The following is an 11,886-nucleotide window of genomic DNA, read 5'->3' as shown; positions in this document are numbered from 1 at the left end:
AGCAGAAGGACAGAGAGGTGGCAGGTCCACCAGACTCTGTGAGGCCTTTGTGAGGTGGCTCCTAGGGCTCGCAGGCCCTGTCCTTTTAAGGAAGGGCGAGGGGGAGACTTTGACAAGAAGTGGTGTTAAAGACAAGGGCTCTGTTGTGTCAGCTGTTGTTAATGAATATGGGGTTTAGTGGTTGGAGCCTTTAAACTCCTTGGTTGCATTTAAGTTGATGTAATGGAGAGATCCAAAGACACATGGCTTAGGAATGATAGTCCTTTATCCCTCTGCCATCCTCAGTGGGGGCAGGAGGCTTCTTTCCTGCCTTCAGGGTTGCTGGTCCAGGGCTCCCTAGCTCCTGGCCAGCAGGAGGATGGGCAAGAAGAGAGAGAAAGCCAGTCGTCTTTTTGTCCAAGCCTTGGAAGGTGGAAGCTCATTTCTGTTCATTTTGTATGAGCAACCCAGGCTGGGAAATAAAGCCTCCATCTGGCTCGTTAGGTATCCATCAGTTCCACCATTCGCAAGTTCTCTCACTCATGGTGGTGGTGGTCGGGGTGGGGGTGGGGGTGAAGGAAAATCAAAGGGCATTTAACAGGCTCTTTTGTCTCTAAAAGTTGCCCCTAATAATTCAGGGTCTTCCTGTGTGCTGGGTGTTTTAGACATGTCACCTTCGCCAGGCACAGCTGCAGAGAGATCACCTCTCCAAGTTATAGCAGCAGAAACAGAAGCTCAGGGAGGCTAGATAGTGTTAAGTCACTCAGCAAGTGGCAGGCCTTGGGTTTGGATGCAGGAAGGACCAGCTGAAAATGCCTTCTAAGCCACAGTACTGTGGCTCCCTGAGACAGAGAAACGGGGCTGCCCCCATGTCACACGGGTCTCTGGGGGCTAATACTGAAGACAGCAGAGGGGACTGACAGAAGACGGGGGGGGGGGGGGGCTGGGGAGGCATATAGCCGTGACCAACCTCTCATGTGTTTTAGGTCTTTGGGTGGCAAAGCTTCTTAGGCCTCACATTTCTTGAGGACACAGAACATACTGGAAACTTGTGCTCCATCCAAAGGATGAATCCTTTCTTTGAAAGTTTATAACTTTTTGGTTAGAAAAAAACATTTTTTCAGAGTAAAGGGTCATTTTAAAAAAAGAATCTGAAAGAATGGGGAAATAGCTCTTTTACTCCATTAAGTTTTACTTCTAGATTTTAGAAAGCCAATGAAGCGCTGTTTAGTTAAAAGGTTGAATTCGAGGCCGGGCCTGGTGGCGCACGCCTTTAATCCCAGCACTTGGGAGGCAGAGGCAGGTGGATCTCTGTGAGTTCGAGGCCAGCCTGGTCTACAAAGTGAGTCTAGGACAGCCAGGGCTGTTACACAGAGAAACCCTGTCTAGGGTCGGGGTTGGGGGAAGGCTGAATTCAAGAGCTGAGGAGTGAGAGGCCTTGACCACGTTTGAGACAACTTATGTGGTATCTGGTAGACATATTGGGCATCCCACATAACATTTAACTTGAGAAAAAATTATCTTTAACTAGAAACATTTATTTGTATTTATGTGTATGTGTGTGCGCTTGCTCATCTGTATGTGCACCATGTGTGTGCAGTACCCATGGAGTCCAGAAGAGGGCACTGGATCTCCTGGAACTGGAGTTAACAGGTGGTTGTGAGCTGCTAGGTATAGCTGGGACTCAAACCTGGGTCCTCTGCAAGAGCAGCCAGTGTTCTTAACTGCTGAACCATCTCTCCTGTCCCGAGAAAGGATTTTCTTGATAAGTCTGATACTTTTGAACTAAAGGAAATTGAGTAATGTTATGGTTAATTTTTATTAATCAGGTATGAATTATTTCAAATAACAAAGATACATCTGTGTAGTTCATTTTCTTTGCTTGGATAAGTAATCTCAGGGGATGCCCACCTGTCTATATTGTGAGGACACTCGTGCAGGCCTGTGGAGAGGTCCACGTGGCAAGAGACCAAGGCCTCCTACCAGCACCTACTAAGGGCACTGTCTTGGAAGTGCGCAGCCCCAGCCAATTTTAAATGACTGGAGCCTTCACATATAGTTTGTCTGCAACTTTGGGGCGAGGGGGGGGGAATATTAACTAGGACCACTCACCCGAACTGCATTGTAGTTTGACCCTCAAAGGCGGGCTGAGATGACATTGCTTTAGCCCACTAAGTTCCAAGGTAGTTATACATAATAACTACATTACAATTGCTCCTGATCCTCACTCACTGTAGGAACTTCATACAGCCTGTCTGAGGTCCCATCACTACCATGGTTCTGTGGTCGACAAGCTGTTGGCCCCTCACAGATGCCCTCGCTCTAGCCTATGATGAACATGTTAGGTTGCCCAAGGAAGGGGATAAAAAGTTATGAGGCCGGGTGTGGTGGCGCACGCCTTTAATCCCAGCACTCGGGAGGCAGAGGCAGGCGGATCGCTGTGAGTTCGAGGCCAGCGTGGTCTACAAAGTGAGTCCAGGATGGCCAAGGCTACACAGAGAAACCCTGTCTCGAAAAACCAAAAAAAGAAAAAAAAGAAAAAAAAAAGAAAAAGAAAAAGAAAAAAAAAAAGTTACACACGGAGGCAGGGGAGGGGGGCTGGAGAGATGGCTCAGCGGTTAAGAACACTGACTGCTCTTCCAGAGGGTCTGAGTTCAATTCCCAGCAGCCACATGGTGGCTCACAACCATCTATGATGTGATCTGATGCCCTTTTCTGGCCTGCAGGTGTATATGCAGGCAGAGCATTGTATACATAATAATAAATAAATCAATCTTTAAAATAAAGTTGCACACGGTTTTAAAATGGACGATTCTGAATTTCGCCGGCAGGGTCTATTCTAATCCCAAAGGGTTTCAAAGGGAGGAAGAGGACGCTGGACTGTAGAGGGGAGTCAGACCTTGGCTTTGAAGAGCAGGTGGAGAGGGGACCCTGAGGGCTAGGGTAGTCTTTAGAGGTGGTAAAGGTGGAGGAAGTGGACTCTCTCCAGCCTCTAGGAAGGGTCACAGCCCAGGCTTAAGTCCAACCACCAGACCTGGGAGATGGCAAAGGTGCGCTGGTGCAAGCCAGTGTGACCGTGATGGGACACAAAAACCATCTAACTGGAAAACGGCAGAGCAAGGAACCAAGTTTGGTATGTCTGACCCAAACCCCCTTTCTCTCCACAGAGTCCCCAAAGTCTCTCTTCCCCTCTACCCCAGTCCCAGAACCCCAGATATGGGAGAGTCTCACCTTTTCTGGGCGATGTATATGTTTTATGTGAATTGGCGTTTTCCCCTCATATATGTCTGTGTGAGAGTGCTGGATCCACTGGAGCTGGAGATAGTTCTGAGCCGCCATGTGGGTGCCTGGAATTGAACCCGGGTCCTCTGGAAGAACAGCCAGTCCTCTTAACCACTGAGCCAGCTCTCCAGCTCCCTAGGGTTTATTTCTTAGCACAAGGTTTTTTGAATGCTTGTCATGTACAAGCAATTTGAGCATACCCCAGTAAGATATTACAAAGATCCTGATGAGCACAAGAAGTTTTCCAACCATATGGGGATGGACTGAACCCCCCCACAATGATCGCCATGGTTACCATCCCAGGCAACATGTAAGATGACAGAACTGGAGACTGGGAATAGACAGACTCAGCCTGAGTCCTGAGATCGAGGCATTATTACTCTGTGGGAATGCCTGTCTGTGCTTTTTGGTTTCTTTGTTTTGTTTTGTTTTTTGTTTTGTTTTTCGAGACAGGGTTTCTCTGTGTAGCCTTAGCTGTCCTGAACTCTCTTTGTAGACCAGGCTGGCCTCAAACTCACAGAGATCCACCTGCCTCTGCCTCCCAAGTGCTGGGATTAAAGGTTGTGCATCACCATGCCTGGCTTGTCGAATTGAGGCTGGTGCATCCTCAGGAGTGTCACAGCCAGGAGCATGGGCATGCCTGGATGTAAAACCAGGGAGGGGCCCATCAGTAGTGGCCTGGTCTACAAAGCCAGGGCAGGTAGGTCTACAAAGTTCAGGACAGCCAGGGATATACAGAGAAACTCCATCTTGAAAAACCAACCCAACCAACCAAACAACCCCCCCAAAAAGCACCCCCCCAAAAAACCAAACAAACAGGGAAGGAACAGAGAAGGACTCTTGGGCTGGGGATAAAAAAAAGAGCTAGGAGGCTACAGTCATCTCCAGATAAGCAAAAGTCCAGGTCATAAAAAAACAAAACAAAAAAACCTCCAAAAACCACCAGAGGAATCTAGACATGATGGCGCATGTCTTCAATCCTAGTACAGGCAGAGTCAGATGGATCTCTGAGTTCGATCTCTTGGTCTATAGAGCAAGTTCCAGGACAGCCAGGGCTACATACGGAGATCCTGTCTCAAGAAACAAACACCCCAAAACATTGGAGGTAGGGAAAGATGTTTATGGTCACTTGTTAAGTGGGAAAATTAAGTTGTTGAACAGTTTTCCTTATGGGCACCACTCTTTAGTTAAAAAACAAAACCCAAAAAACCATGCATGGAAAGGGAAAAGTTGTCAGGGTTAGCAAGTAAATGCACAAAAAGGTACTTAAGTGTGAAATTTAGATCAGTTACAAATAATTGCCTCATGTAATTATCCTTTAGGATCTTAAGTCTGAATTTAACTGGATGCCCTGATTCTTTATTTGGCAGACTGATATGGGATTTTCTTTCTGTTTGCCTGTGTTTTGAAGAAATAAATGTATGATACTTTTTTAGAACTTGTAATGTACATAATACAGATACTGTACACATTTCTCGAGTAACTTGAAGCACATTACTTTTAAAAATGAAAGAGGCCCTCAGAGTTCTATCTTGTGTAGGGGGAATTAAGTATGTCCTCTGTCCAGTTAGGGAAAACAAAACCTTCATCCACCAGGGGGCGCTGCATGGCTGCAGGTCAGAGGAGCAGAGGCACTTTCGCCTGCTCTTTGATCTAGGTGGCCTTGGGGAGTCCCTAGGGGCGGGACGGATGCCGGAAGAGCTGTGTGTAAAGCTGGAAATTTCTTCAAAGTTTATTCTTTGCTGCTTTCCTCTTGAAAGCCTCGGGACTGCTGTGCGGCGTTGGGACCTAGACATCAGTCCATTGCCTGTGTGTCTTATTCTTGGAGTCTCTCAGTTCAATTCCTCCTGGGGACCTAGTTCCAGTTCTGGAACCCTCAACTCTCAACTGACTCCAAAGATGAAAGGGCGTGGTGGCACACTCCTTTAATCCCAGCACTCGGGAGGCAGAGGCAGGTGGATTGCTGTGAGTTCGAGGCCAGCCTGGTCTACAAAGCGAGTCCAGGACAGGACGGCCAAGGCTACACAGAGAAACCCTGTCTCGAAAACATGACATGCTGAATTCCTCCCCACGCTGTGGGAAAGCTAACTACAAAATCCGGGCAGGGTGTGTGGGGCCTGGAGAGATGGCTTAGAGGTTAAGAGCACTGTCTATTCTTCCAAAGGTCCTGAGTTCAATTCCCAGCAACCACAAGGTGGCTCACAACCATCTATAATGAGATCTGGCACACATGGGGGCAGAGTACTAGATAATAAATAAATCTTTAAAAAAAGAAATCCAGGGCGTGAAGGAGGCAAAGAGAAAGAGCTCTACAGCACATTTCTTTCTTGCCACTCCCCACTTTAAACCAGACCTGCTCAGGACACAGAAGCCCCACCTGCAAGGTGGGATGGCCAGTGGGCTTACTCTGGGGTATGGAAGTGTACACACTCCTTTGGTTCACACTGTAAACTTTACTGGATGATTTGGGTCACAGGCATTTTGGCTTCATGCGCTGACTTTTGTGACTCTCCCCCCATTCCTAGGCATCAGGGACAGAACAAGTCCAAAAGCTATCACAGGGCAGCTCAGGAGTCATTGCCAAGGGATCATTTGCGTAAGACTGGTGCAGGTACAGCCAGTAGTACCAGTGTCAGAAGCCATAAGTTCCACGAAAGGCGAGACATTCAGGTTCTGGGTTAATAAGCAAAGAACTTCAGTGCAGGGGGCGTGGGAACAGCCATTGAAGAGAGGATCATTTGCATTGATGGAGCCTACCAGCATTTCCCAGAATGCTTTTTGTTTTCTTCAGTGGTGAGAACTTGCGGCAGGGGTGGGTTTCTCAGTGTAGTTCCAGAATGAGTGGTCCTTGCCACAAGACGCCATCACCAAGTCAGAAGCCAAGCAAGCTTAACCACTGCCTCCCATGCCTGATGGTTTGATAAGACAATCTCATGTCCCAATTATAATTCTTAGGAGGGTAACCTTATTTGGAAACAGGGTCTGTGCAAACATCAGAGAGACCCTAAGAGGAAAGGATTCCTAGGACCGCCGTCTGGATTGAGCCTCCAATCCAATGAGCTGTGCCCTTCTAAGGATGTTCAGAGGAGACACACAGAGGAAGAGATGTAGGCAAAGACAGAGATTAGAATGTTATAGTCACAAGCCAAGGCCACTGGAAGCCATCAGCTGCAAGAGCAAGACCAGGCTGCTCCCTGGAGCCTGGGGGTTGGGGGTGGGGGTGGGGAGGTGGCTCTGCCAACACCTTCATTTCGAGGTTCTGGTCTTCAGAGATGAAAGCTTTTTGCTTTAAGTTACTAAGTTTGTGGTCTTGTGTTTCAGGAGCCCCAGGGAGTGAGCACATCACTTATGCACTTTGTCTGGTTCCTGGGGTGCCTGTCCCACATGACCCCTGCCTTTCTTCCTTGTGTGCTCTGTTTTTGTCACTCCTTTGGTGTACCTGCCTGGAAGGGCTGCGTTTTCCAGACAACACATTTCTTGCATCGATCGTCTCTTAGTTTTGGAGTAACGGGATTGGCAGCTGGAGGGAAGGTTCCACTCTCCAGTGTGAACCCTGGGGTTTCTTTTCCGTGGTTTTCCGTGGTGAATTATGAGCGGCATGACCTTGAACCTTTGCAGAGCCGATCAGACACCTTTGGACTAGCAAATCCCAAAGGATTGTGCTGGAGTGTATGCGTGTGTGTGCTCACAAGAGTGGGTGTTCCCAAGCCTCTTGTTTACTTCCCCTCCACACGCACTTTGCTTTCAGAAGGGAGCCGGCAGAGCCCTGCCGTCAATTTGCCTTTCAACAAGGAAGAACTCGGAATTGAGATCCTCTGAGACCTTCTTGAGAAGAGTAGTCAGTCCTAGAAGAGGAACAAGACAGGTTCCTGGGGCCTGGGGAGATGGCTCAGTGGTTAAGAGCCCTGGCTGTTCTTCTAGAGGTCCTGAGTTCAATTCCCAGCATGCAGCTCACAACTGTCTATAGTTGTAGTCCCACTAACTTGGTTGCCCTCTTCTTATGTGCAGATGTACATGCAGACAAAACACCCATATGCATATATAAATAAATCTTTTAAAATAAAAAAAAGTTACATAGTTTTTATGGCCACCTGAACGGTTCACTTACCCATAGAAAAGTGTGAGCTTCTGCTGTGTGTGTTCAGCAGCCTGCGTGGACATCTTTCTCTTCTAGAACCTGCTAAAGACAGTCAGTTTTATAAGCTGGAAGGCTGCGAGTGTTCCTCGATACTTTTCCTTATCATTCCTCGAATCTAACCTCCACTTCCAAACCAATCGTAGCTGTGTAGATTCAAGAGTGCAGCTCCAGCATGCAGCTCCGGGGGCTCCCCCTGGCGACATCATCACAGTATGGCTGATGGCATCCTGCTGGACTCACGTGCAAGAGGAAGCAGTCACATGTTGACTTAGGAAAATTCAGAAGCCACATGTACTACTCTCTGATAGCAACTCTGCCTTTCAAGCCAGATGGTGGTGGTGCACACCTTTAACCCCAGCACTCAGGCAGAGGCAGGTGGATCTCTGAGTTTGGCACCAACTTGGTCTACAGAGCGAATTCCAGGAGCGCCAGGGCTACGCAGAGACATTCTGTCTTAGAAAAGTAACCCCAACACCCACAAAACAAACAGCACAATCCACTCTAGCAGGACTAGCCAGGACCCTTAAGAATGCTGTGAAATTCTCCTAAGGCTGGCGCTCCCATTCTCCCATCGTCTTATCTCCCACGAGGCCCGTCCTGTTACGGATTGCATCCTCTCCCAATCTTGCCGTGATGAAGACCAAGCTTCCAACGCATTGACCTTTGGAGGGAGGCCACACAAAAATTATATTCAACTCTGAGCACCGCCTGTCACTTCAGATAGCTCCTCCCATCACCATCTCTGATGGGCCCTCCCTTCCCCTCTCCACTATGCTTTGTGTCAATTGTTCTGTGAGGGCAGAGACCATTGGCTACTTGTTCTCCCATTGTTCAAAACTGCCTGGGCGATGTTGGTGCTGCAGGAATGCTGGCCAGATAATTGGATAAATAGGTGAATGGACGTTATTTTAATTTTTAAAATTTAGAGCCCGTGTGTATGTGCGCGCGCGCGTGCACACACACACACACACACACACACACACACACACACACACACACGTTTAGTGCACACGTGGAGGCCAGAGGACAACTTTGTGGAGCCAGGTCTCCCACATTTACATGAGTTCAGGCTCACGTAGCACATGCCTTTACCCACTGAGCATCTCGCGAGCCCTGGATGCTATTTGGAGCCATAGTGGTGGTGTGGAGCGGAGGCTTCCTTTGCAGAGACCAGGGGCCACATAGGAACAGGTGCCCTACACGAGAACACTGGGCTGGCACCTGCCAGGGGCTTCAGGGGTGCAGAACTAGGTTGTGCAGAGATCCCCGCCGGGGTTCCAGGCATGGGACTTCCTCCTTTTCCTCGACGCCATCGCCACGGGGTGTTTTCCATCTTCTGAAACACTGTACATGCATTTGGGGGGGGGGTGTCGCTGTCCTCATTGGTTAGGGGGTTTTCCCAGGCGATAAACTGGAGGTGGGGTGGGAAGAGGGTCAAGGAACCCGAACGGAAGACTTTATTCAGAGCGGCAGGCTAGCCTCCATGGCGGCAAGAGCCTTGTCTGGCCACTAGCTCTGCTACGGCATTCTCTGTGTGTGCTGCCATGTTGCCACCCTCCCCCTAGCCCCCCTCCCCCCCCCCCCCCCCCCCCCCGCTGCCCAAAGCTCGTAGATTTGAAAGGACAAGGATTTACTGACCTACAACTGTTAACATATTGACAACCCCCTCACCCAATACTTTTATTTTTCTGAACAATTTCTAAGCAAACTGCTGACATCTTGAAACCTCACTTCCAAATATACCAACATCTCCTAATAAGGTCACCCTGCCATGAAACCACAACGCTGTGATCGAAGCCATAGCAGCACACAGAGCACCCTCTGCATTTGGGGCTCTGCAGATGCCACCCCCCCCCCAGATGTCTTTTCCCCTATCCAGGATGCAATCAAAATTCATGTGTGGTATTTAGTCATTATGCCTTCAAAATAGATGCTTTGCCTTTTTGTCATTACAGCTTCTTGTTTGTTTGTTTTTGTGATGTCACCTTTTTTTTTTTGCTTTGTTTTGTTTTCTTTTTTTTTTTTTTTGAAAAGTCAGCTCTGGCCGTGGCTTTATTAACATGATTATTAGTGCAGAATTCAGGCTTAGAATTTGGGGCATGGGTCCCCCACATCTGCGATTCACTCATGACACTGGACTGAGGTCAAATAATGTCAGACATGCTGCTGATATGAATTTGATCACCAAGCCTTTCTCCGTTTTTGCTAGTAATCAGTAATTTGTAGGACCCTCACATAGTGATAGGGTCAGTGGGGTGCCAAGCTCACCCATGAACTGATGATGCCTGCCTGCAGAAAATACTGGGGGCTGCAGACTGGCATTTTAAAGTTCTTATTTATAGTAGTTGGTTATTTTGTTTCTGCTAGAATTCTGACTTTAAAAAAAAAAGTAAGTTAGGGGAGCTGGGGAGGTGTGTGGGTGGCTAAGAGCCTTTGCTGCTTTTGCAGAGGACCTGGGGTTAGTTCCCAGCATCTGAGTGCTAGATCAGAAGCATCTGGAACATCAGTGCCAGGGGGACTTGATGCCCCATCTTGCCTCTGAAAATACAGGGTGCGTGTGTAGTGCCCGGCTATCCTCTTGCGTTTTGTTGTTGAAATTGTGCCACCGTTGAGCACCTGAGGTCAGTTTCTGAATTCACTTGGCAGGATCACATTTATCTTTGAGTCCTGTCCTCGCTTTCCGATCAGACATGATATTCTAGGCTTGTGACACATTCTTAGACCTGAACCTGTCTCTAGGAGCCCTTGTTTCTGTAGTAGGGAGTTGTAGAGGACTTAGTGGCACCTGTGTCCACTGTGTAACCAGTGGTGACTGGCTTGTCAGAGCTTCTGTGTCCTTCAGTGGACAAAACTAGAACATTGTTCTGGTTTTTTGTTGTTGTTTTTGTTTGTTTGCTTGTTTTAAATCAGGGCTTCAAACTGGTCTCTCCATCTCAAGTTTAATATAAGTTTTTTTTTTTTTACTTTTACTTCTTGCTAGTGTCCTCTAGTCTTTTCCAGTAAAGAGCATATGTGTGTGTTTGTTTTATCCTATATCGTGCACAAAAGGGTTTCAGAATGATAAGACCAGTATCAGTAAATCTACTAAACACCAGATATTCTCAGAACAAACCCATTGTGCGCAATCAGAGTACTTCATTGATTCCTGGCTCTGTGTGGTTTTTCAGTTCAACATAATATCAGACTGATCTTTCAAATTTGTTTTAGCTTTTGAATATGATAAACATATATTTATGTTTAATATGGCTCTGAAGTGAAATTGAGACAAAGTGTACAAGCCTCATCGCCCTGCCTCTCCTTCCCACTGCCACAGTTTCTCTTTTGTATCTGTGTACCTCTTTTCACATAACTGACGTACCCACACACTCTGATTTTTTTTTCTCTTTTCGATACGGAGTTCGGTATTTCTTCCTTTGTTTCTTTCTTTTTTTTTTTTTTGGTTTTTTTTGAGACAGGGTTTCTCTGTGTAGCCTTGGCTGTCCTGGACTCGCTTTGTAGACCAGGCTGGCCTCGAACTCACAGCGATCCGCCTGCCTCTGCCTCCCAGTGCTGGGATTAAAGGCGTGCGCCACCACGCCCGGCTCTTCCTTTGTTTCTTACTCTAAACTTCACTATCTGCTGACAGCCGCCTACAACTCACATTCTTTCCTCCTTGCGCTACAGCACTCTTCCTTCACGTGGAGTCTGGGAAGACCACAGGGCCTGCCTTGTTGCTGGGCCGTAGGGAATCTGGAGCTCCTTCTGGGCCCTGCACATCCCCCAGATGCCGAAGGTTGTGAGAAAGGACAAGGACAAGGTCCACTCCCACGAGTGAGGTCATCCTGCAGCTGCCCCTCCTGCTGGGTAAGCATGGCTTTGGGGGGGGGGGTGTCTTCTGGGTGAGGGATTTTATGAACTGCTGTGAACAGAGAGCTGACTGCTGCGTGTGCCGTCTGCTTCAGCGCGTGCTTTCACTCTGGGTGTGGCTACTCACGCCTGCAGTCCCAACATTTGGAAGGCTGAGGCAGGAGAATCAGAAGCTCAGAGCCATCTCTGGATACATAGTGAGGCTGTATCTCAAAGACAACAGTGCGATGAGTGGGACCGGAGACTGGAGTGATGGCTCAGAGGTTAAGAGCTCTGTCTCCAGAACCTACATGGTGGCTCACGACCCTCTGTAACTCCAGTTGCAGAGGATCCAACACCCTCTTCTGACCTCTTAGGGCACCAGACACACATGCGGTGCACAGGCACACATGCAGGCAAAACATTCATACACATAAAAATATATACAAAGACTAAATATTTTTAAAAGAGAGACTATATGCTCTTTAAAAATCGAGGCCAAATTTGTGCAACATAAAAGGCACTATTTTTACCACTTTAAAATATACACTCAGAAGAGCCATGAGTGGGAGGCGTGGTGGTGCACTCAGGGAAGCAGCAGCAAGTGTATCTTTGTTAGTTCGAGGCCAGCCTGGTCTACAAAGCAAGTCCAGGGCAGCCAC

General features: G+C 47.9%; 1 protein-coding gene across 10 annotated transcripts in view; it reads left to right on the top strand.

Annotated features, from left to right (window-relative positions):
* The window catches only part of GPR55 (G protein-coupled receptor 55), a 107,854-nt gene that overhangs the window by 37,769 nt on the left and 58,199 nt on the right, over nucleotides 1-11,886 (top strand). For 7 of the 10 annotated variants that reach the window (XM_084779212.1, XM_084779211.1, XM_084779209.1 and 4 more), the window contains one exon: nucleotides 11,063-11,242. The gene's annotated coding sequence lies outside the window, so the exon portion shown is untranslated. Of the gene's footprint in view, nucleotides 1-7,009; nucleotides 8,247-11,062; nucleotides 11,243-11,886 lie in introns of those variants that run through there. The other 3 variants (XR_014778647.1, XR_014778648.1, XR_014778649.1) reach the window with 1 other exon arrangement.

This window comes from Acomys minous (genome assembly GCF_964271855.1).
Source record: "Acomys minous genome assembly, chromosome: 4".
Taxonomy (NCBI): Eukaryota; Metazoa; Chordata; class Mammalia; order Rodentia; family Muridae; genus Acomys; species Acomys minous.
The sequence above is the reverse complement of the archived record's forward strand: the minus strand, read 5'-3'. Positions and strand labels throughout refer to the sequence as shown.